The sequence below is a fragment of the Scyliorhinus torazame genome, chromosome 21, assembly GCF_047496885.1.
Source record: "Scyliorhinus torazame isolate Kashiwa2021f chromosome 21, sScyTor2.1, whole genome shotgun sequence".
Taxonomy (NCBI): domain Eukaryota; kingdom Metazoa; phylum Chordata; class Chondrichthyes; order Carcharhiniformes; family Scyliorhinidae; genus Scyliorhinus; species Scyliorhinus torazame.
In genome coordinates, this window is record NC_092727.1 from 93641875 (window position 1) to 93666898 (window position 25024).

At 44.1% G+C, this 25024-nt stretch overlaps 2 protein-coding genes across 4 annotated transcripts in view; one reads left to right on the plus strand and one right to left on the minus strand.

Moving 5' to 3' along the window:
- The window catches only part of LOC140398416 (phosphoethanolamine/phosphocholine phosphatase-like), an 84237-nt gene extending 70662 nt beyond the window's left edge, over window positions 1-13575 (minus strand). Inside the window, exons 1-2 of one of the 2 annotated variants that reach the window (XM_072487080.1) lie at window positions 13388-13575; window positions 4941-5009 (exon numbers count right to left, since the gene is read on the minus strand). The gene's annotated coding sequence lies outside the window, so the exon portion shown is untranslated. The remainder of the gene's footprint in view (window positions 1-4940; window positions 5010-13387) is intronic. The other variant, XM_072487081.1, reaches the window with a different exon arrangement.
- Window positions 1-25024, plus strand: part of LOC140398415 (uncharacterized) — a 175391-nt gene that overhangs the window by 103927 nt on the left and 46440 nt on the right. The gene's annotated exons all lie outside the window — the stretch shown is intronic.

The following is a 25024-nucleotide window of genomic DNA, read 5'->3' on the forward strand; positions in this document are numbered from 1 at the left end:
GATAAAGATGCATGGCATTAAGGGGAAAGTAATAGCATGGATAGAGGATTGGTTAATTAATAGAAAGCAAAGAGTGGGGATTAATGGGTGTTTTTCTGGTTGGCAATCAGTAGCTAGTGGTGTCCCTCAGGGATCAGTGTTGGGCCCACCAACTGTTCACAATTTACATAGATTATTTGGAGTTGGGGACCAAGGGCAATGTGTCCAAGTTTGCAGACGACACTAAGATAAGTGGTAAAGCAAAAAGTGCAGAGGATACTGGAAGTCTGCAGAGGGATTTGGATAGGCTAAGTGAATGGGCTAGGGTCTGGCAGATGGAATACAATGTTGACAAATGTGAGGTTATCCATTTTGGTAGGAATAACAGCAAAAGGGATTATTATTTAAATGATAAAATATTAAAACATGCTGCTGTGCAGAGAGACCTGGGTGTGCTAGTGCATGAGTCGTAAAAAGTTGGTTTTCAGGTGCAACAGGTGATTAAGAAGGCAAATGGAATTTTGTCCTTCATTGCTAGAGGGATGGAGTTTAAGACTAGGGAGGTTCTGCTGCAATTGTATAAGGTGTTAGTGAGGCCACACCTGGAGTATTGTGTTCAGTTTTGGTCTCCTTACTTGAGAAAGGACATACTGGCACTGGAGGGTGTGCAGAGGAGATTCACTAGGTTAATCCCAGAGCTGAAGGGGTTGGATTACGAGGAGAGGTTGAGTAGACTGGGACTGTACTCGTTGGAATTTAGAAGGATGAGGGGGGATCTTATAGAAACATATAAAATTATGAAGGGAATAGATAGGATAGATGCGGGCAGGTTGTTTCCACTGGCGGGTGAAAGCAGAACTAGGGGGCATAGCCTCAAAATAAGGGGAAGTAGATTTAGGACTGAGTTTAGGAGGAACTTCTTCACCCAAAGGGTTGTGAATCTATGGAATTCCTTGCCCAGTGAAGCAGTAGAGGCTCATTCATTAAATGTTTTTAAGATAAAGATAGATAGTTTTTTGAAGAATAAAGGGATTAAGGGTTATGGTGTTCGGGCCGGAAAGTGGAGCTGAGTCCACAAAAGATCAGCCATGATCTCATTGAATGGTGGAGCAGGCTCGAGGGGCCAGATGGCCTACTCCTGCTCCTAGTTCTTATGTTCTAGCTGCCTCTCAATTTATCAGTTCATCTAGGACTTTAAACCCTGGCCAACTCGGATTTTACCATAAACTATAATGAAGACACAGAATGTGAGGACTACAGTCAACGTCAGTAAAGGACAAAGGTAGAGAGCATTTTACACGCAGCATCTTCTTCCACACCCAAAACAGAGACTCTTTTTCTCAAAAGTTGCAGATCTTGATGGACAACTTTTGAATAATTGTGGTTTTTTTCCTCTTAAAGTATTTATACCACAAACTGCATCCCTATTATGGGTCATCTCAGGAAATGTTTTAGTCAAATATCTATGTTTGGGTAAGGGAAGAGTAACCACAAATGTCAGATATAAACTGGACCCATGGCCACCATAATTTACCGTTCATTATGTTCTCTGGGAACATCTAAGAGGACAATAATTATGTTCAAAAAATTCTGTTGGAATTTTTCCCAAAGAATTTTGCCAAATGGCTTTATCTTGGAATGAATCCAGAACAAATGATGAAGGCGATCTTAGTCTCTAATTCCTGCAACAGCACAGATCATTTTCAAATGCAGTTCATAAAAGCCATCGAGGGTAGAATTGTATGCCTGAATATGGTATACGTATATAATACAAAAAATAATTTTACAGCTCTTCCTATTCCCGATTTTGAGATTTGTGACTGTAAATTCCTTGCATATACTATACTGCTAAATGATTATTTGGGGAGAGCTTGATTTCTTACGATTGTCTAGATTTACTGTGTACAAGGTGGACAGTTTTGTGATTTTAATCTGATCAATTTGAGACAAGTTATGAATCTATTGGAGGACCAAAGGCAGTGCTGGCTGATCCATATTCCCATCACCTGCTTTTTCAGGATCACTTTGATATTACCTGTCATGGGAGACTAAATAGAGGGGCTAAGTAGAATGATTTTGCTAAAGAAATGTCACAATTAGGATCCTACTGGAATCCCACCATAGCCTAGTTTACTGTGCCCCAAGCATTTGGACTGAAATTTTTGGCTTCTAGATAAGTATGGTGCTTCTTGGTCCCAGTGACAAAGCATCCTCTCCTTCTCATGAATAACAATATAATCCTAGCTTGAAGAGTTGAAATGATGCCAATGTACTATTAAAGGAAGACTTCATTCAAAGAGTGAAATAGAATTATTTTTTTGAAGAATTTAGAGTACCCAATTAATTTTTCCAATTAAGGGGAAATTTAGCATGTCCAATCCATCTACCCTGCCCATCTTTGGGTTGTGGAGGCGAAATCCACGCAAACACGGGGAGAATGTGCAAACTCCACACGGACAGTGACCCAGAGCCGGGATCGAACCTGGGACCTCAGCGCCGTGAGGCTGCAGTGCTAACCACTGCACCACCATGCTGCCCCATGAAATAGAATTATGAGCCCTTACAACACTAAAAATAAACTGGAATAGGGCTAACACATTACGGACAGATTCCAGAGATATATTCAAGGGAGAGTACTGAGTGTACTAGATAGCATTAAGATTCCTATTGCTAATCCAAAAGTGAATAGCAGTTGTTAGGTCCAGTATGAAGTCAGGTACTGGCTTCATATTCTCTAGTTTTAAAATTAAACAGTTCTAGAAAACAAATGCGAGAAGCTTTTGGATAATTTTCAATTTGGTTTGACTTTCTCTACTGAGGTGATTTTGAAAGTTGGGAGTCTGATCATGATCCTAATAGCCACAGATTCCCTGGAAATAATAACTCTGTGATTGTAAATGGAAAACGTTTGCTGTGGTACAACACAGCTGGGAAACAACATGGGCCAGTTCCAAGTTAAGTATGTGACTTTGAAATAATCCAGAATCCCTTCTTGGGAGCACAAAACCACACCACCACGAACAAAGCGGACAGTACATTAAATAAATGCTTTAAAGGAAAACACCGTTGTGAAGGCAAATTAGTTAAAAAATATACTGCACATGATCTGATGGTAATTAGAATGTCTGCTGACAGTAATCTGAATGAAGTATTCAAAAACATTGCAACATAATAAATATATCAATTGTGAATCCATGAGCGACCAGGATGGTATCTTTGGAAGCTTCATGGAGTGCAACTTTTAGGAAACAGAATAAAAAAGAAATGCTTATCAATTTTAAAAAGCAATCACTGAGAAGTGAAAATTTGTTGTGTGCTTGTTGACTGAGCACCTGAGAAGAAATGGAAAATCCCTTTTTTTTGCATCTGAATACCAATATACTTCAACCTGCTTTAGCTCAATAGGACAGCGTCAACACCACCCATCAGTCATCATTCAAATATATTATAGTCTCCATACGACTTTCAAATTCTGTTCTGATGTTTGGTCTAGGTTTTATCGAGGTTAAAGAAACTAATAAATTTGTTTTGTACAGTTGCAAATTCAGTAATTTAAAGCGCATTAAAAAGGAAAAGGACACGCAGTCTAGATTAATTATACGATTCAACAAAACTGTTTTGGATTATTTCATTTCAGTTTATGGTGCGAAATGATCATTTTAAAATCTGGTTTTGTTCCGCCCTGGGATCTTGCCAACAAGATAACTTGTTTTGACAGTGCCTGCTTCACTGAGTCACCAAGCTTTCCAATTTCTTTAAGTGCAACATTAACTGCTCAGTGTTATTTAAAACAATATATTGATTTGGCCACTCCAAAGAAGCAACTAGATAACTTTAACATCTTGAGCATCAGCTGCCTCTTAAACCCTCAAAACTCAAGTGAAGCACTGAAAGTTCTGCTTCTGGAGTGTATTGCAAAATCATCGACATGGAATTTTACAGCACCACAGGGATCCATTGTGTCCATCATACTTATGCCAGCTCTTTTGAGGGCTATTCACTTCGACCCAAACATCTATTGCTTCCCCACAGCCCTCCATATGCAGCAGTATATTTTCCTTTCCAAGTATACCTATACAATTCCTTTTTGAAAGTTATATTGTATCTACTTATTCCACCCTTTCAGGTTGTGCATTCAAGATCATAGCAACTCACCACATAAGCACTTTTTTTGTTTCCACCAGGTTCTTTTGCCATTCATCTTTAATCTGTGTTCTAAGGTATCGGCACAGTCGCCAGCGAAACATATTTCCCTATTCTACACCCTTCTTGATTTTTAACACCCCTATTAAATCCCTCCTTAACTTTTCTCGGTTTTGCCACTTGCATTTATAAAGCGGCATTTACAACCTAAGGACATTCCAAACACTTTACGGCTAATGAGGTACCTTTGAAGCAAAGTCGCTGTTAGAGTGCAGGAAATGCAGCAGCCAATTTCTGCAGGACAATCTTCCACAAACAGCAATGTCATAATGAAAAGAAAGTCTTCTGGTGGTGTTAATTGTGGGATAAAGATTGACCAGAACCTCCATGCTCTTTGCAAAATAGTGCCATTGGAATCTTTTATGTTCACCTGAGTGGGCAGTCCAGGCCATGGTTTTAATGCGTCATTCAAAGGACAGCACCTCCAACAAGTTCAACCCTCCCATAGTAATGTATTGGGCGTGTGAGCCTAGATTTTTATGCTCCTGTCTCTAGAGTGGACTTTGAATTCACAACCGTCTGGCTCAGAAGCGTGAGTGCTATCTTCGCTGCACCCTTTCTAAAGTGTGGTGGCCGGAATTGGACACAGTGAGGGCTGAGGCCCTTATCCTGGTTCTAAACAGCTTTCTCAACTTGTCCTGCCACATTCACAGCACCCCATTAAAATTGTGGTGTTCAGTTATATGCCCTCTCCTCACTCTTCCTTCCACTTTTCTGCATTAATTTTCATTTGTCAAGCGGCTGCCCATTTCACCTGCCTGTCAATGTCTCCAGAAGGCTCTTACTATCCTCCTCATGGTTTACTGCATTTCCAAGTTTTGTGTCATCTGAAAAAACGTAATTGTAAAATGAAACATTAAAAAACAGAAACAGTAAAATTGAAATCCAAACGCAAGACCAAGTCGATCCGAAAAGGGCAAAGATAGTGTTGATAAAACATCTTAGTTGCAAGTAATAACTGCTAACCTTTGCAAATGTTATGACTGTGATATCAGGATTAATTGCAGTGGCATTGAGTCAAAATTGGAGTCTCAAAAAAAAACACAACTGATTTGACCAAGAAACTTGAGATTTCCTGGAATTGTCAACTGGATACGGGTTAAAAAGGTGATCAAATGTATTACGATCTCCGTAATGTTATGAATGTTATGGGAATGTTACGACCAGATGAGAAGTGGTTGAATGGCACCCCTCTTTTCCCTCTTCTCTTTTGTCCGCAACAGATTCTTCTGTTTAAACAAGGTAACACTTACCAATTCAGTGAGTACTTAACAGTTTACACTGTGGCCATAAAACAACCAATCGGACAGGACACACACACACACACACTTAGTGTCTGAGCTAATCACACAATTTTCCATGGTTTTAGACCTTATTTAACCAGTTTATCCATTGACTCCAGAGATATAACGCCTATCTCATTTTCTTCCAAACAGAAAAACTGACTTCTTCCAGAGAGTTTGCTTCTTCTCCCAATTTGGTGTTTTTCTCTGTTTCTGTCTGCTTTCTCTTCGTGTTTACATCTGGGTCTTTATCCTCCAGAACCTCTACTTGACCACACAGCGCCTCATCTTAATTGTCTTCCTGTTGACACTGCTTCCAGGTCAAGGGTTGCCAGGCCACATGGTCTTGTTTTAGAAATGATTTCAAAGGATGTGGGCCTTGAAGGCCAAAGCTAGCAATTGTTGCCCATCCTGAAATACTCTTGAACCGAGTGGTTTTCTAGGCGATTTCGGAGAGCAGTCAAGAGTCAACCACATTGCTGTGTGTCTGGAGTGCCACATAAGGCAGACTAAGGGTGGGAGTTCCCCAACCCGCCTCCTTGAGACCAGAAATTCCTACCCAAGGTCAATGGACCTATCAATGGTCCATTAACATTTTCTGTCCCGCCCATGATGATTCCTGTGGTGAACGAAACCAGAAAATGTACCCCAGGTTATGATGGCAGTTTTTGTTTCCAAAAGGACATTAGTGACCCAGACAGTTTTTAAAAAAATGAAAATAAATCAACTTGCTTTATATTCCAGATTTATTGATTTAATTAAAATTATATTAGCTGCCATGGTGGGTTTTTGAACTCATATACTTAGAGTATTAGCCTGGACCTTTGGATTACTAGTTAGGATATATTACCACTACACCACCGTTTCCATGTGTTTGCTTAATATCCAAGAAAGTTACAATTGATCCCTTTACAATTGCTGCAAGCTCTTAAAAGTCCTTTTCAACCATTCTTAAAAAAATAACAAGATTCCACAGACCTTTTAAAGAAATTACACTGCTTCCAGATCATCACAAAATGACAAAAACCTATTAATTTCAAGGAAGTATCTGTGCATTTCTCTGAGATGGATGCTGTATTTGTCACAAACCAGCTTTTAGTTTAATATCCAATATATACTGAATAACATTAACAAGTCTTTTGGCTTAAATATACCATTAGTCAAAGTCGGAGAACCTCTTCAGAATAAGAAATCTACATTCACTAACTGTCTAACACTTTATATATTATACAGTAAGTGGAATTTTAAGTTAGCATTTTCCTGAAAATTCATGAATTTTTCCATTCTATGGAGCAAAGATATGCAGTGCAATGCTAATTGGTATTTAGTGAAACGCTGTTTACAGGGATATACTCACTTACAGCACTTGTATATGGTTATTGGAAATAAATTGCTACGGATCAGAAAAATTCCAGAAAGACCTAGGGAAGGTTGCATTGTTCCAGGCAACTCCATTCCTGGTTGGCAAAATTGTTGAGTCAGTGGAATATTGAACCTTGGGTGAGGTCAATTTCTTAGAAATGTTCTTAGCTTTATTGAGAAGGAGCAGCCATTTACAAATTCAGATAAGGAGACTTCAGTGGGAATATTCTGCGGTGAAAAATGGTTTGCGAAACTTTGGTCTTTATAGTATACTTAAAATGCTCAGTGACAACAGATGCATAATAACAGCAGCTTCTTATATGATATGTAATTAAAAAAGTATCGTAAATATCTTCAAATCTGATATCACGATGATGTGACGTGTGCCTGAGTGATATTAATCTGTAATTTCATCAGCTGAGCAAACGTACACTGAACTTTTTAAAAAGGCAAAAAAAGAAACTGACTGAAGATCACTGACATCTGGTATTGCCAGTGACTTATTTCCAGAACTTTCCAGTGTGGATTACAAAAGGTCTGCCAGAAGAATGGTTTTATGGAAATATGTCTTCCTATCTCAACCGGATGGATAATGACTCATTCAGGGGGTTAATGTCTGGGACATTACCTACTCACACCTCCCCCATCCAAATCATAAAACAAAAGCAGTGATGGTTCAGGCATCATATAAGCAAAACTGTTCAGAAACCATTTTGGCGGAGAGAGGTCAGGTGTCCAACATAATCATTTTGAAATTGTTGTAATACAAGCTGCTAAAGACAGAAATGGAGCAGTCTGGAAAAGCTGCCTCTGGAACAGTAATGGGCACCCTTCACCCCTCTCCTAGGTTAAGGCCCTATGTCACAGTATGAAAATCCAGCACAAAGATAGTGAATTGTCCACTGAGAGAAACCTTGGGTGCAAACTCATCAATTTCAGGAAGAGACAAATTATGGATTAAAAATAAATTCTCTCCCCATGAGTTTCAACTTCAACTCGACTCCTGGAACCTAAAGTAACTTGGTAAAAATATCGGCTGCAGCAAAACTGACACAGCCAAGGACTCATAAACAGTAAACTCTCAATTTCTTTATCTTTCCACATTGAACATCAAACCAAAAACTTTCAGAGTGGGAGTCATATTTTGCCGTTCACATGGCCGTTACCGAAATTAGCGTGTTAATATCCAGAACTAAACCCACAGACGAGAGCAATTTTACCCCACAGACTGATGAAAGAATTGAGTGACGGAAATTGATTAAACCCTAGAAATAAATAGAAAAATTCCAGTTCAGGCTTCCCTGCATACAGTGCTACAGTTCTAACAAAATTGTCCACACGTTTGAAGCCAGTGCCTTTCTAGGACAGATGGAATTTACCTCATTAAGTAGTTAAAAAATGTAGGTCAGAAGTTATCAGAGTTTTGCCCCAAAACGGGCGATTTGAGATGTTAAAAATAGCGACCAGAGGTTGCAAGCCTGAGACAAGTGAAAGAGAAAAAAATAGAACTGGTGAAAAATCAGCTAGAACAGAGACGAATAAATAGAGTTAGAAGTCCAAGCATATGAAGGGGAGAGATAAGATATAGAGACAGAGGAATCTTTCCAGCGAAGACAGCGAGAAACGGGGACAAGATTACATGTACTACATAGGCGGGCAGAGGTAGCCAGGTAGTCTGCAGAATTAGTACTCCTGAAAAGTTAGGGAAGTCCAGAGAGGCTGAAAGGGCTGGAGAAAGCCAGAAGGAATCTGTTGGTGTACAGGGAACCAAGAGAAGTTTGGACGTCCTACATAGGGTGATAGAACACCCAGACGCCAAAGTGCAGGGAATCACTAGAGGTTCTGATGTCCTAAAGGGAACGATAGAATGGCCACATGAGCGGTTCCAGAGACAGCTCAAGGGCAATTATGGATGGGCAATGAATGTTGGCCTCGCCAGCGATGCCCAGATCCCATGAAAGAATAAAATAGAAACTCACTGTCTTTGTTTAATTATTTCCGCACTGATTGTAAATAAACAATCTGACATACCTTCTTGGATGTTCAGAACAAAAAAGGGATTTGTTTTTATTGAGTTAAAAACTTACCAAATAAAGATGGCAAAAATGTTTAAATAGGGAAACCTGCAATTCTTGAACTTTCATAGCCCACATTTACACACATGCAAGTATGCTAAATTTACAAGTTATACTCTAGGTAGTTACTTCCTTAGATAAATTGAGATTCAATGCTGAAAGAAAGAAATTGAGAGTTCAATGTTAATGAGGCTTTGGCTGCATCACCTTGACTGCAGAAAGCATTTTTCCAAGTTCCCTTAGATTCCAGGAGTTGATTTGAAGCTCGTATAACTGCAATTAACTGCAGGCAATTTATTTTTAACCTGTAATTCATCTCTTGCAGAAGCTGATGAGTTTTACACCTAAAACTCCTTTCGATGGAAAATTCACTGTCTCTGCTGAATTTTGAAACTGTAAGGGTCTTAAGTGGTGGGAGGAGAGAAGGGTGCTTCTGGATGCTCCATCATCAGCTTTTCCAGACTACTCAACTCTGTCTTCAGCAGCTTGTGTTAGAGATATCAAAATGGTTACTTTACATGATTTCTCTCACCATAATGATTTCAGAAAAGATTTGTTTATCTGATGTCTGACCCGATGGTGCGTTTTGCTCATGGCTGGGTGTGTGGGTGGGGGGGGGGGGGGGGTTTGAATACATAATATCCTAGCCATTAACCTCTGAATGATGCATATCCATCTTGATGAGATAGGAAGACAAATCTCCATATAACCATTGTTCTAACAGAATGGTATTATGATAGAAATGTAAACACTGCTCTCTGGTCACCCGGATATTTCAGTAGATCTGTTTGAAATGGTTCTTGACATCCTCAGGCATGAAATTCCAGAGAAGGACACATGGCTGAATTGTATTCCATATTGGAACTTTCCAGAAACTGGTCACTGGCAATACAAGATGTCAGGTGACTTGTGGCAGCCACTTTAGTCAGTACCTTCCTTGTCTCTAAAAAGCGCTTTATAAACAGTTCAATGTATGTTTAGCCAGCTGGTGAAATTACACTGAGGCACAGGTCATATCATCGGGACAGTCGATATGTTGTTTGAAATTGAATCTGATCAGTCATCAGCATGTTTGGCTACCAATCTTGTACAGCACTGCTGTGCAAACATGCTAGTTTGATACTTAATCACTTAAGTGGAGACAATTGTGCGAGAATTTAGCTTTTCATCAGTTTTTTTATCCTTAAATATGTCTTTGGGTATAAAGAAGTGGGGGTAAAACCTATGTTCTATGTTATAAAAGGGTAGAACAGCTTGAATAATAAATGTTATTGAGTGTCTTCAAAACCAAAGTAAGTCCAATAATTTTTTTAACATTTAAACTTTTTTATTTTTCAACCAGCACAGGCAGAGTGTGCCGAATGGCTTCTTTCTGAGCCATAACTTTTCTATTTTTCTATAACATCATGAAGCAGAGGAAATAGAAGTTTACGATTTGTGAAAAGGTTTTCAGTTTTTAAGTTAACATTTTTTTTTTTTGAGCCTGGCTGCCTGCATATCAAATATGAAGGGAAAATGAACAAAAACATTTTTAATTTCAATCCCATGTTGAAGTGTCAACTTGGCTCACTTATGCCCATTTTACCTCCAGCTTAACTTGTCAGTTTAAGCCCCATTCCAGGCTGGCACTTCAGTGCAGTATTGAAGGAGTGCTAAACAGTTGGAAGTGTTCTTTGTTTCTGGTTTGCTGGTTAGGGGGACATGAAATATCTTGTCACACAATTTTAAATAAAGAGGGTGGTGTTCTTCTGGGTGGTAGCCAACTTTCCTCAATAAATGAACATCACCAAAACAGAAAACAAAAGTCACCACTTCACTGTAGGTATTTGAGTTGTAGTCTTTGTGAAGAGATATGTGGCTGGATTCTCCGCCGGCGAGATGCTCCATTTTGCCGGCACCCCGGGGGGTTTCCCGACGGCGTGGGGCAGCCCCATTGACCAGCCGGCGTAATGGAGCATCCCGCCGGTGGGGAAAAGCAAAAATGTGGCACGACGGGGCGGAGAATCCAGCCCATGATAAACTGCCACAAAGATGAAACCATTTCTTTTAAGTAAGAATAAAAACAGTTAGAGCTTTATTGAATGAATACAACGTGCTTAAACTAAAGTCACGCTTCCTTATCCATCATGCTTCTAACCAAAGCCTGAGGGGCATTAGTCTTTCAAAGAGCACAACAGAACTGAGCAAAGATTATTTTGTGTCATGAAAGTATTATAATCAATAATAAACTAATTGTACATGGTTGAAATACTGCGGCCACAAGATAAGGTCAGAGGTTCCTTATTCTGTAGCAATTAATTCACCTCTTGACTTCTAAAGGGCACAAGTCAGAAGACAGCACAATGGTACAGTGGTTAGCGCTGCTGCCTCATGGCACCAGGGCCCCATTTTCAATTGCGGCCTTGGGTAATTATCTGTGAGGAGTTTGCCCATTCTCCCCATGTCTGCGTGGTTTTCCTCCGGGTGCTCCTGTTTCCTCTCACAGTCTAAAGATGTGCAGGTTAGGTGGGGTTACAGGGATAGGGCAGGGGGAGTGGGTCTTGTTTGGGTGCTCTTTCAAAGGGTTGGTGCTGACGTAATAAGCCAAATGGCTTCCTTCTGCACTGTAGGAATTCTACAGATCAACAAGTGTGATGGAATATTGTTCAGTTGCTTGCATGAGTTGCAGCTCCAATAGAACTCGAGAAGCCCCGCACCACCCTGAATAAATGTGGTGAATGTATTTCACCTAATGCATGAGCTGTCTGTACTGTCTGTATAATGATGTGACCCATGACCTGGAAGTGATGATATGGGCTCTTCCAGGTACTGTACTGGAACCATGGTGGGCTCCGCCTCTGGCTCTGCCCTCACCGGGGCCATATCTAGCCTGGCCACGTGTGGGTGGCACTCATATGTACAGCCGACTCTGGCAGGCGAGTTCGTGGATATTAAAGCCTAATGTTCGCTCGTTCTCACGGTCTCACAGTGGATTGACGGTATAACAATAAAGCATTCCACTTGACCGGCAGTCCATCCACCACCTTAAACATTCACTTCCTCCGAAGTGCCCGCAACCCATATGACCTGGAAGAACAAGGGAAGCAGCAGGCACATGGGAACTCTGCCACCTGCCAATTCCCCCTTCCAAGGCACCCACCGTCCTCACTTGAGGTTACATCGCTGTTCAAAATCATGCCAATCCACACCCGCAAAACATGGACTGAAACTGTTCACCAACACCCACCTTCACAGAGGCAACTCGGAATGGGCAATAAATGCTGGCCTTGTCACTGAAACCCATATCCAATTAAATGGGGGGGGGGGGGGGGGGAGAATAGGAGATTGACAATATTGGTGGAATAGAGATGTTAGTGTGTAAAGCAACCAAAGCAGAAGTGGATAGACAATAATGAATATGAGAAAGAATTAACAAATTAACACACCATGATGTGACTTCAATTCTCACACTTATTTACACCCCCACTGATTTACACCCCCACTGACCAGCCTTCCTAAATCCATAATGATTCCTTCGATTGGCATCACAATGGTTTTGTATCCGCGGTGATGTAACTGGATTGACACAGCTCTCACCTCCACCCCCCCCCTCCCCCGGGCGAAGGGACATTGGGATTTGGGGGGGGGGGGGGGAGGTGCGGATGGTTCGCAGTGTGAACTGGGCGAGACGTGAGCCCACGACCTGCGCACATGATCTGCAGAGACCCCTTTATTTAGCAATGAAACCCATGCCAGGGGTGCATCATCACATTGAACAGCCGATTGAGTGGAAGGTCACTTTGTGCCATGAAAATAGGAAGAACGCAATTGCAATTTCGCAATGAGCGGATTGTGAGTGCTGTGACATCTGCGCCGTTCACTCTGCAGAAACCGCTATTGACCTTGCGGGGGCCACAGGACGCGTCTTTTTAAATATATATATATATTTTTAAATCGGGAAAGCTATAATCAGATAGGAAGACGGGACGAAGTGATCCATCAAACGTTCAGAAAAAAAAAATCGGCGCCTTGTTAATGCACTGATTGGTGCCCAAACTGTTAAAACACTGTACAGGAATCGGAAGATTTAAAGGGGGCGAAAGAAGATACATTTATTTATTATTATTGCCGGTTAAGAAATGCAGATGAAACCGTGGCGATTGCAAAACAGTAAATCTCAATACACACACAAATTGGGTCAGGTTCGCCTTGATGATAGAAACTTTAAACCTCCCCCTTCTTCCCCGTTCTGGGAATTGACCTTCTCGAATCCAATCAGCCGAGGATTTATTCGCAGATCAACACAAATATCTTTATCAGTTAGTCCTCCAGCCGCGCAAAAGCAAACAGGCGAGATCGGATTGGAATTAAAGCCTTTCACATGACCTCAACTGGAGTTTGATTGAAACAAAGAAAAACATATATCTCTATATTTTAAGAAAACAAGTTTTAATTCAGTTTCCCCCGCCCCCTCCTTACTGCATTCCCAAGGTATTACTTACTTACCCGTGTTCAAAGGCAGAGCCTGTGGGATATCGCAGCGATTGGATAGAGAGAGAGAAAAAATGAACACAATGACATTAAAGATTGCCCCGACTTGCTGAAGCCCAAGCAAAGCTAGTGGCATTGAGTGTCTGCTAAAATGTTACACTGATGTTTCCAGGAAGCAGGTATCTAGGAAACTGCCACTTCAACAGGGGGAGTTTCCTTTGTGACGCTATCCAGAGTATAACCAATAGAGATCCCGGCAACTTGACTTCAGGAGAGGGGCTGGTGCAGATGGAGCTCGCGGGATTTCAGCACCGTTTCTGCGGCCAGCTGGGCCCAGGAACACTTACCCGGGAGCTCTCATGTGTTACTCGCGACCCTGTCAATCTTCTCGGGTGACATTGTCACTTAAGATAGAGCAGCTTGCGCCCAAACGATTCTGCGCTCTGTCTCACTCCGAACCGTTGACAAACACCCTTCCTGACCTTCTTACGTTATCCGCATGGGTGCTTTGGAAAACTATACCCCAGCCGCTCTGTTCTTCTCTCGGCCTCAAATACTCACCTAATGCTTATTAATAATAACCTTTATTATTGTCACAAGTAGGCTTACATTAACACTGCAATGAAGTTACTGGGAAAACCCCTAGTCGCCACATTCCGGCGCCTGTCCGGGTTCACCGAGGGCGAATTCAGAATGTCCAAATTGCCTAACAGCACGTCTTTCCGGACTTGTGGGAGAAAACCGGAGCACCCGGAGGAAACCCACGCAGACACGGGGAGAACGTGCAGACTCAGCACAGACTGACCCAAGCTGGGAATTGAACCTGGGACCCTGGAGCTGTGAAGCAACAGTGCTGCCCACTGTGCTACCGTGCTGTCCACAAAAGAAGCTTAAAAAGAAGCAATGGCTTTGGTCAGTCGCCCTGGCAAGGGACGTTGTGCCCTTAAAATAATTCAGAGAGATTAACCTCCCTCCATAAAGATGCTGTCCATTCCTCCTGCTTCTTCTGGATAAATTCAAGTTGTACGCTATATCTGAACAGAGAAGGACGTTGGGCAGTACAGACCGAGTGGTGATGTGGGCATACCTATGGAATGTACAGCGAGAATTGTGTATGATTCATTCTGGGAGTAAGAATGAAGAGAGGCAATGTAAACATACCTGGTAAATTTTCTTAAAAGGGGAACAGAGAAGGCTTGACTTGAAGTCTTTGAAGGTGGCAGGATAAATTGATAAGCCTGGCAAAAACGCATATAGAATTATTGGCTTTATCAACCGAGGCAAGGAAGTTATGCAGAATAGTCCAAATCAGTTGTCTCTGGTGTCTTGGCCAAGATTTCTCCCTCGATCAACTTCAATGGAAACAGATTACCTGATTATTGTCACATTGCTGTTGGTGGGAGTTTGCTAAGTGCAAATTAACTGCTGTATTTCTTACAACAGTGACTACACTTCTCAAAGTACTTCATTGCTTGTATCTGGTTGTCGTGAAAATTGCTACATAAATGCAAGTCTTTCTTTTTAAAAGCTTTACAAAATACTGATTAAGCCCCAGCCAGAATATCGTGTTCGATTCTGGGCATCACATCTTGGGAACGATGCCAAGGCCTGAAAGAATGTGCAGATGCGATTTATTAGAATTGTACGAGGGATGGAGGACTTCAGTTGTGTGAAGAGAGTAGAGAAATTGGGTGTTTGCGTTTCAAAGGATAGGCCTGCAAAGGTACAAACGAGCTTTACTGGAAAGGTGTTTACTCTACAAGCTGTTAGGATAGACTGCCCATTGCCCATGCAAACGGCCGATGATGTCATTAGTACATCACTTGATCAGATTCTCAAAGTGACTTTTTCCAAATAGGAACAAAAGATGAATACACAACACTTTCCTCCCCCTTTACATCAGTGGTTCCTGCAATGAAACACAGTATAACATTAACAGTCAAAATGTACAACACAAACAATTAGTAGACACAACAGGACATCAATTTCTGTGTGGTTTATGTCGGACCTCAGGTGTTTGCTTTTTCGTGTTGACTGCAACCTCTGGTGTTTCTGGTTTAGTTTGGATGTCATCCGTAGTTGTCTCAACCAGAGTTGACGTAGTGTTTGGAGGTTGAATCAGTGTTGAAGTGTCCTCAACTGAGTACTGTGTTCCACAGTTCTTTCTGGTATTGTCCGGTTCTGAGGAATGTCACGGTCTTGACTTGGCACAGTCCGTCTCGACTTTGCACAGTTTTGTGTGGACTCTTGGCAAACTAGTTCTAGTTGTTAAAAGTTGATCAGCATGTCTCCTCTACACTACATTATCCTGAATTTGAACAATGGAAGAGAGCGGTCCTGACTGTGCTAAAATGATGGCAGGTTTCCACTTCTCACTGGTGGATTAGCTCCTTGCCAATACTTCCTGACCTTTCTGAAAAACACAAGGTTTACTTGTGTTCTCACATCGCAAAACCCGACTTCGCTCTTTCCTCTCTACAATTTCTCATGTGTTAGGCAGCTTCTGCAAATCAAACGCTGTGCGTAACTGACATTTTACCATAAGTAATTCTGGAGAATTTTAGGTTGCCGAATGTGCTGCATTCCAGGAGTGTTATTTCCCGTATCAGCCTCCCCGAACAGGCGCTACTAGGGGCTTTTCACAGTAACTTCATTTGAAGCCTACTTGTGACAATAACCGATTTTCATTTAATTTCATTCCTGTACGGGAGAATTAACTTAGTCATGTAGCCATCTGGGAGGGCCACTTTCAGCATATAAAATGGACACTCGCAGAGCATACAGGGAAAAATGGACAATGCAAAGTAAACAAGCAGGTACAGAGCCTGAATGTGTATTCGAAAGACAGATTGCAGACGGAACCAAAACTCTTGGCCGATTTGCACATTGATGGCCCATCTCTGATAGACAAAGACTAGTGCTCAGGTAGCCGATACTGTCCCAGACATTCTGGCGCAACTACCCCAGCAAGAAGAAACAAACAAAGCAAGGCCAACGGCCACTTAGGACACGCCCAGCCATCAAGGCACCCGCCCCTTTATTGGCTCAGATTGATGGCAGTGATCGAAAAGCTGCCCAATTAATTGGGACCAAGATTAAGGCCCACCTAAAAGCGCGCAAAGCCCCCCAAGTATAAGAAGGAACCCTCGCCATGTGTTCCCTCTCTTGGATTCGGCTCTTAACTGGAGAGACCCTTGCACCTGCACCACCAGAAGCAAGTAAGTTCAAGTTCAACGCTCGCTACCAGACGGATGACCTTAGCTGTACTCCTGTTACCTCTTCGAACCCAACAGCTTCAGATCCGAACAACTGCCATTGTTCCTCTGACCTAAGTGGGCACCCGAAGTTAAATATAGGTGTTAGTGATAGACATAGTTTTGCCTGTAGTGTTATTGTGCATGAGTAAATCATACTGTGTGTAAATACAGTAGCATTGACTTTGAACTAACTAGTGTATTGGCTCTTTGATCGGTATTCGGTTGAACCTTGTGGCGGTATCAAAAGATACCTGGCGACTCTGAAAGCATATTCATAATTAGGATTAAGAAAGGTGACCTTATTAATCGCTATATTATAGCCATTAAAAGAGAGCAACAGTCATTTAGACAAAGCTTCATTGTCTGAACAAATCTTTCAGCCAGCCCAGGCAGGATGATAAGGATCGGAGTGGATGTGTTTGATTCTGTTCCCCTTTAGATATTTGTGAATTCTTGCAAAATGAACTGTGGCCAATTTTTGCTAACGAGTTATTCAGGGTAACCGAATCTTGCAAAAATCTCACCCAGTCTTCCTGTTGTTCTCTCCAAGGATGTATTTTCATGCCTGACTTCAGGCCATTCCGAGTGCGCGTCTACCACAATGAAAAACATTAATCCTTAGAATGGTCCGGCATAATCTGAATGAGCTCTTTGCCATAGCCCTTCTAGCCATTCCCATAGGTGTAGTGGTGGCAGGCTTTGAACCTTTGCACAAGCCAAACACATGCCCGCCTTCTCCTCAATTTTGCTACCAAGCGCTGGCCACAAAAATTAGCTTCTGGCTATCTCCTTCATCCTTACTATCCAACAATGACCTTCATTAAATTGGTTTAAGATACGTTTCAATAACAATGGCGGAATAATGACACGCATTCCCCAGACGAGACAACCAACCTGTATGGATAGTTTGACCATTCGGGTAACATATGGCTTCAACTCCGGGTTTGCTCCCATGGTTTTGACATGAAGAACCATGTCCATAATGTCTGACAGTAATGGATTATTTCTGGTATACTTCTTAACTTGTTACAGGAGTGTTATTGACTTCTTCAAAATAGAAAACTATTCATTGACAACTTGTCAGGTAAAGGTAATCTAGAAAGTTCATCAGCGTTCCTATGGAGATTTGATTGATGATATTTTATCATGTATGTATGTGCTGACAACAGCAATGCTCATCTCTGCTCCCAGCTCGCTACTGGAATACCGCTGTGCAGCCTAAGTATCGTTGTCAGTGGTCAATGATCTGTTAGTAAAGTAAATTTTCTTCCATTTTGGTATTGGTAAAAAGTTTGATTCTGAAAATGATGGTTAAAGCTTCCTTCTCTATCTGTGCATAGTTCATTTCTGCTTTGTTCAAGGATCTTGGTGCAAACGCCATTGGCTTCTCTTCACCACTGGGCATTATGTGAGAAACCATTGCTCCAACCCCATAAGGTGATGTGTCACAAGCCAGTTATCAGGGTAACTACAGATCAAAGTGTGTCAGGACTTCAGACTTTAGTAATATCTCTTTAGCATGCATGAAGGCCTTCCCACACTGATCCACCCATTTTCATTTGCTGTTTTGACACAATAAGTTGTGTAAAGGCTTGGGAACAGTTGTTAGATTAGGGACAAACCTTCCATAATAGTTTAATCAGCCCAAAAATGATCGAAGTTGATTTAAATTTTGAGGTGCAGGTGCCTCAGCTATGACTTTTACTGAATCATGAATGGTACAGAACACTGTTCACTCATCATTGAACATCTCCAGTTCTCACCTAATAATGGAGAGAAGGTCAGTAGTGAAGCACCTCAAAGTGGTCAGGACTAGGCCACTACTCTAAAGAACTCCTGCATCAATGACCTGGGGCTGAGATGACTGATCTTCAAACAACCACCTCCCTTTTTGTAATTCAGCAACATGTTCAGTCTCAGTACATAGGAGCAGGAGTAGATCATTTGGCACTTTGCACCTGCTCCGCTATTTGATAAAATCATGGCTGATTTGGTTGTCATGTGACCCCCACTTTCCTGTCTTTCCCCCCATTGCCCCCTTGATTCCCTTGTCCATCAATCTTTTAAAAAGCATTTTTATCCAACAAATTTTCAACATTTTCACAATATAACACCCAAACAGCCCCAAGCAACTCCCAAACAAACAAACAAAGCATACCCCCACCTCCACTCTTAACAGTTAATGGTAATAAATTCCCGAAAATGCATAATAAACAACCCCCAACAATTGTAGGACTCCTTCTTCATCCCCCTCAGTTCGAATTTTACCTTCTCTAGTGTCAGAAACTCCAGTAAATCTCCGTCACACCGAGGCGCAGGGTGGAGAGGCTGATCTCCGACACAACAAAACCAGCCTTCGAGCGATCAACAAGGTGAAGGCTAAGACATCTGCCCTCGCGCCCGCCTGCAGCTCGAGCTGGTCCGATACCCCGAATATGGTTTCTAGGGGGCTGGGCTTCACAGCCACACGTAGGACCCCTAAGATTGTCCTAAATGCCGACCTCCAAAAATCTTCTAGTTTTGAACAGGACTAAAACATGTGAACATGATTTGCGGGGCCCCTCCCCCATCGCTCACATCCATCATTTGGCCCCCTCAAACAGCTGGCTCATCCTTGATTTAGTGAGGTGGGCCCTATACGCTATCTTCAGCTGTATCAGCCTCAACCTCGCACAAGAAGCCGAGGCATTCACCCTCCGTTACATCTCCCACCGCAGTCCCTCTTGAAGCACCACTGCCAGCTCCTCTTCCCATTTCATCTTAATCCCCTCCATGGACACCGCATCTTCCTCCAGGATCCTACCGTAAATCACCGAGACGACTCCCTTCTCCAGTCTCCCCCCACTGACAGCACTTCCGCCAACAACGAAGGAGCCAGTGCTACCAGGAAGGTCGGGAATACTTTCCTTGCGAAGTTCCACACCTGCATATACCTAAACCCCTTTCTCTGTGTCAATCCACATTTCTATCTAACTCAGCCTTGAATAAATTCAATGACCCAGCATCCACTGCTTTCTGGAGAAGAAAATTCCACAGACTAATGACCCTCTGAGAGAGAAAAAAAAATCTCTTTATTCTTAAAATGTGACTTCTTGGGCACGATTCTCCGACCCCCCCACCGGGTCAGAGAATCGCCGGGGGCTGGCGTGGATTAAACCTCCTTTTGAATGGCGGGACAAGGCGGCGCGGGCAGGCTCCTGGGTCCTGGGGGGGGCGTGGGGTGATCTAGCCCCGGGGGGGTGCCCCCATGGCAGCCTGGCCCGCAATCAGGGCCCACCGATCCGCGGGCTGGCCTGTGCCGTGGGGGCACTCTTTTTCTTCCGCCTTCGCCATGGTCTTCACTATGGTGGAGGCGGAAGAGACCCCCTCCCCTGCGCATGCGCGGGGATGCCGTGAGCGGCCGCTGACGCTCCCGCGCATGCTTCGCCCGGTGAAGACCTTTCGGCGCTGGCTGGCGTGGCGCCAAGGGCCTTTCCCGCCAGCCGGCGGAGCGGGTCTAGCCCCTCAACGTGAGGGCATGGCCCCTAAAGGTGCGGAGAATTACGCACCTTTGGGGTGGCCCGACGCCGGAGTGGTTCCCGCCACTCCATTACGCCGGAACCCCCCGCCCCGCCGGGTAGGGGAGAATCCCGGCCCTTGTTCTAGATTCCACCCACAAGAGGAAATACCCTCCCAGTCAGGTCCGCTGAAGATTTTATGTGTTTCAATAAGATCAGCTCTCATTCTTCTAAACTTCACTGGGTATAGGCCCAAACTGTTCAACGTTTCTTCATTAAACAAGCCCTTCATCCAAGGAATGAGTCAAATGGACCTTCTCTAAATTGCTTCTATTTGGCAAACCAAGCAGCCCATCTGTACATCTAATTTAAAAAAAACAAATCAAAGCCTTTTGACTTATTTGTAGTGCAACATATAAAATATGAACACTGCGGTATTTTTAAAAAAAATGGTTTTGCTGCCCAAGAACCACAGAACTGAGCATTTTTCCATTTTTGTCTGCCAGAGTCAACATCAAAAACAGAATGGCTGGATAAATATCTGCTTGGGAAGGATAAACTGAAGGATAAACAGATAAGTACAGACTGAGATCATCAAATACTTCAATGCACCACACCAGTTGCTGCGTTTTTCATTTTCGTAAGTGGGTGTTGTTGCCAAGGACAGCTATCTTGGAAAATAGAGACCTGGTTTTCGTTCAATAGCCTCTAGTTTTGCTTGATCACCTTTCAAACGTGCAGCATATTTATGCCGAGTTCTCTGAGCTGAGTGAATAGATGGAGCTGGAATTTGGAACAAGATAGATTATGCATTGGTAGTGGAGGGCATAGGATAAAATGCTGTTTTCTACCATCATTGTTTCTCATATTTCTGAGCACATTTATCTAATTGATCAACAAATGCTAATGCTCTCTTCCAATAGTATACGTTAAGCCCAACCTCGGAAGAGGTTATTGTATCTTTTCCCAATTCCCACACCATATTTTTAAGTGACCTGACAAAAATTGCCAATTTGTAGGCAATCGATTTTTCTGCATTGAGAAAGACCATACTAATTTCATATTGAATGCCTATAACAAATAGAAAGTGGAAACATTTATCACATCTCTCTCAGCCATATTCAATCAAAAGTTGCAGGGAGGAACCTCATTGCATTGTTCCACTATGACATCCAGAATCCGCAACATCTTATTTTTGAAAAATATAAAGTTATCAACAGGTAAAGTCAGAAAACAACATGATCGCAAGACTGGAAACTCATCAGCAGGTTAGATAGAGATCCGTTTAATGTGTTACGGACAGGAGAGAAAGGCAACTGAACTTGTTTCTTCTCACCAACTGTCTGTAAGCAGAAGCTGTTTTGAATTATTTTTAAAAGTGGACTGTGGCCCTCAGTCCTTGAAGGAATATAGAAATTTCAAAATGGTTAGTTGAGTGATGTGGTCTTTCTCCAAAATTATTTCAAAGGGGACGTTTATCTAGTGTCTGGAATTGGCTTTGATTTCAAAAGATTGATAATGTCCCAACCATTAGTTTTTGAAAAACTTACCATCCACGCTGAAGGTCTTGTGTCAGGGAGACATTGTCTAGATAGCCCCTCTGACTCTACTAGAGGGATAAGCTTATCAAGATGCAAATGACATCCAATGTCCCCTCTGTGGTGGTATGTATTAGGGGTAGTACGGTACCTGTGAAGCCGAGAGGCTATTGGCTGACAGGTCCCGGGTCCTGGTTGGATCTGCCGCCTGATGGCTCCGCCCAGAAGGCGGAGTATAAGAGCTCGCGTTCTCCCTTCAGCCGCATTCTGTAACTGAGCTGTTGGGGAACAAGTCTTGCTTAATAAAGCCTCGATTGACTTCATCACTTCTCGACTTGAGTGAGTAATTGTTGCGCTACAATTTATTAAGCAAGCTTAAAAGACTATGGAGCTCCGGATCGCCCCGGAGTGTCTGCGAATCAGCCCCCATGCAGCAAACTCGGCGGCCGTGTTTAAACACTGGCTAGCAAGCTTCGAAGGTTACCTTCGAACGGCCCCCGGCCGGACTACGGAAGATCAGAAAATGCAGGTCCTGCATTCCAGGGTGAGCCCGGAGATCTACACGCTCATCGAAGATGCGGAGGATTTCCCGACGGCGCTCGCCATGCTGAAAGCGGTCTACATTCGGCCCATAAACCAGGTCTACGCACACCACCAACTCGCGACGAGACGGCAAATCCCCAGAGAATTGCTCGACGATTTCTACAGCGCACTGTTGATTTTGGGAAGGAACTGCAACTGCCCGTCGGTGAGCGCAAACGAGCACACGGAGCTCCTAATCAGGGATGCTTTTGTGGCAGGTATGACTTCTTCTCAAATTCGACAAAGACTGTTAGAGAGAGACTCGTTAGGACTCACAGAGGCACGGGCCCTTGCGGCCTCCCTCGACGTGGCCTCACAAAATGCCCGCGCCTACGGCCCCGACCGCGCGGCAGCCCCTTGGGCTCCATGGACCCCCGTTGTGACGGACTCTCCGGCATCCCCCACCTCCCCGCAAATCTGCGCGGCTAGAGCACCAGACCATCCCGGTGGGCACCGCTGCTATTTTTGCAGGCAGGCGAAACACCCCCGGCAGCGTTGCCCGGCCCGCTCAGCTATTTGTAAAAGTTGCAGCAAAAAGGGGCATTACGCAGCGGTGTGCCAGTCCCGGGGGATTCCCGCAATCTCCGGGGGAGAACGGGGACAGCAGACTCAGCCCCCCCAACGATCCATGTGCGGCCCGCGGGCGCCGCCACTTTGGGTCCCGGACACCACGCGGGGAGAATGGGCGCCGCCAACTTGTGACCTCCCGGCCACGTGCGATCCATGGGGGTGGCCATTTTGTCCACCCCCGACCGCGTGCGATCCATGGACGCCGCCATCTTGGCTGATAGCCAAGGACCCCAGCATAGACGGCTCCACGGGGTCGAAAGAAAGCGCTACGGTGCAGCAACCAAGACTGGCTTCGGTGACCCTGGACCAATCGTGGCCCCGGATGCTCCAAACGGCAACGACAACGGTGCTGGTCAACGGGTACAAGACGTCATGCCTAATCGACTCTGGGAGCACGGAAAGTTTTATCCACCCGGACACGGTAAGACGCTGTTTTCTCGCTATTCGTCTGAGTACCCAAAAGATTTTCCTGGCAGCGGGATCCCATTCCGTAGAGATCAAAGGGTTCTGCATCGCGAACCTAACGGTGCAAGGGAGGGAATTTAAGAATTATAGGCTTCATGTCCTTCCCCAACTCTGCGCTCCCACTCTCTTGGGGTTAGATTTCCAGTGTAACCTCCAGAGCCTAACGTTCCAATTCGGCGGCCCAGTACCCCCACTCACTATCTGCAGCCTCGCGACCCTCAAGGTTGAACCGCCTTCCTTGTTTGCGAACCTCACCCCGGATTGCAAACCCGTCGCCACTAGGAGCAGACGATACAGCGCCCAGGATCGGACGTTTATCCGGTCTGAAGTCCAGCGGCTGCTGAAGGAAGGCATAATCCAGGCCAGCAATAGTCCCTGGAGAGCCCAGGTGGTAGTTGTGAAGACCGGGGAGAAGCAGAGGATGGTCGTCGACTATAGTCAGACCATCAATAGGTACACGCAGCTCGTGCGTACCCTCTCCCCCGCATATCCGACATGGTCAATCGAATTGCACAGTACAAGGTCTTTTCCACCGTGGACCTCAAGTCCGCATACCACCAGCTCCCCATCCGCCCGAGTGACCGCAAGTACACGGCCTTCGAGGTAGACAGGCGGCTCTACCACTTTCTAAGGGTCCCATTCGGCGTCACGAACGGAGTCTCGGTCTTCCAACGGGAGATGGACCGAATGGTTGACCAGCACGGGTTGCGGGCCACGTTCCCATACTTCGACAATGTAACCATCTGCGGCCATGACCAGCAGGACCACGATGCCAACCTCCGCAAATTCCTCCAGACCGCTAACGCCCTGAACCTCACCTATAACGAGGAAAAATGTGTTTTTAGCACCAACCGTCTGGCCATCCTGGGATACGTAGTGCGCAATGGAGTGTTAGGCCCCGACCCCGAACGCATGCGCCCCCTTATGGAATTTCCCCTCCCCCACTGCTCCAAAGCCCTTAAAAGCTGCTTGGGCTTCTTTTCGTATTACGCCCAGTGGGTTCCCCAGTATGCAGACAAGGCCCGCCCGCTAATCCAGTCCACTACCTTCCCCCTGTCGACAGAGGCCCGCCAGGCCTTCAGGCGCATCAAAGCGGATATCGCAAAGGCCACGATGCACGCAATCGACGAGTCCCTCCCCTTCCAGGCCGAGAGTGACGCATCCGATGTAGCTCTGGCGGCCACTCTCAAACAAGCGGGCAGACCCATGGCCTTTTCCTCCCGGACCCTCCACGCCTCAGAAATCCGCCACTCCTCAGTGGAAAAGGAAGCCCAAGCCATAGTGGAAGCTGTGCGACATTGGAGGCATTACCTGGCCGGCAGGAGATTCACTCTCCTCACTGACCAATGGTCGGTAGGTAGCCTTTATGTTCGATAATGCGCAGGGGGGCAAAATTAAGAATGACAAGATCTTGAGGTGGAGGATTAAAAAAAATATATATATATATTTTATTAAAGTTTTCAAACAAAATTTTTCCGTTTTTACAAATCAACATAAAAATAATACAATAACTGAAAAATAACATTATTTAAATAATATAGTGAACTAACAAAGTGACAAAAAATAGTGCTCCCCCCCCTTTCCCCCTCCCCCCCCACCCCGTGGGGTGCTGCTGCTGTCAATCTATTTTCCCTTAACGTTCCGCGAGATAGTCAAGGAACGGTTGCCACCGCCTGGAGAACCCCTGAGCCGATCCCCTCAGCGCAAATTTAATTTGTTCCAGCTTTATGAACCCTGCCATAT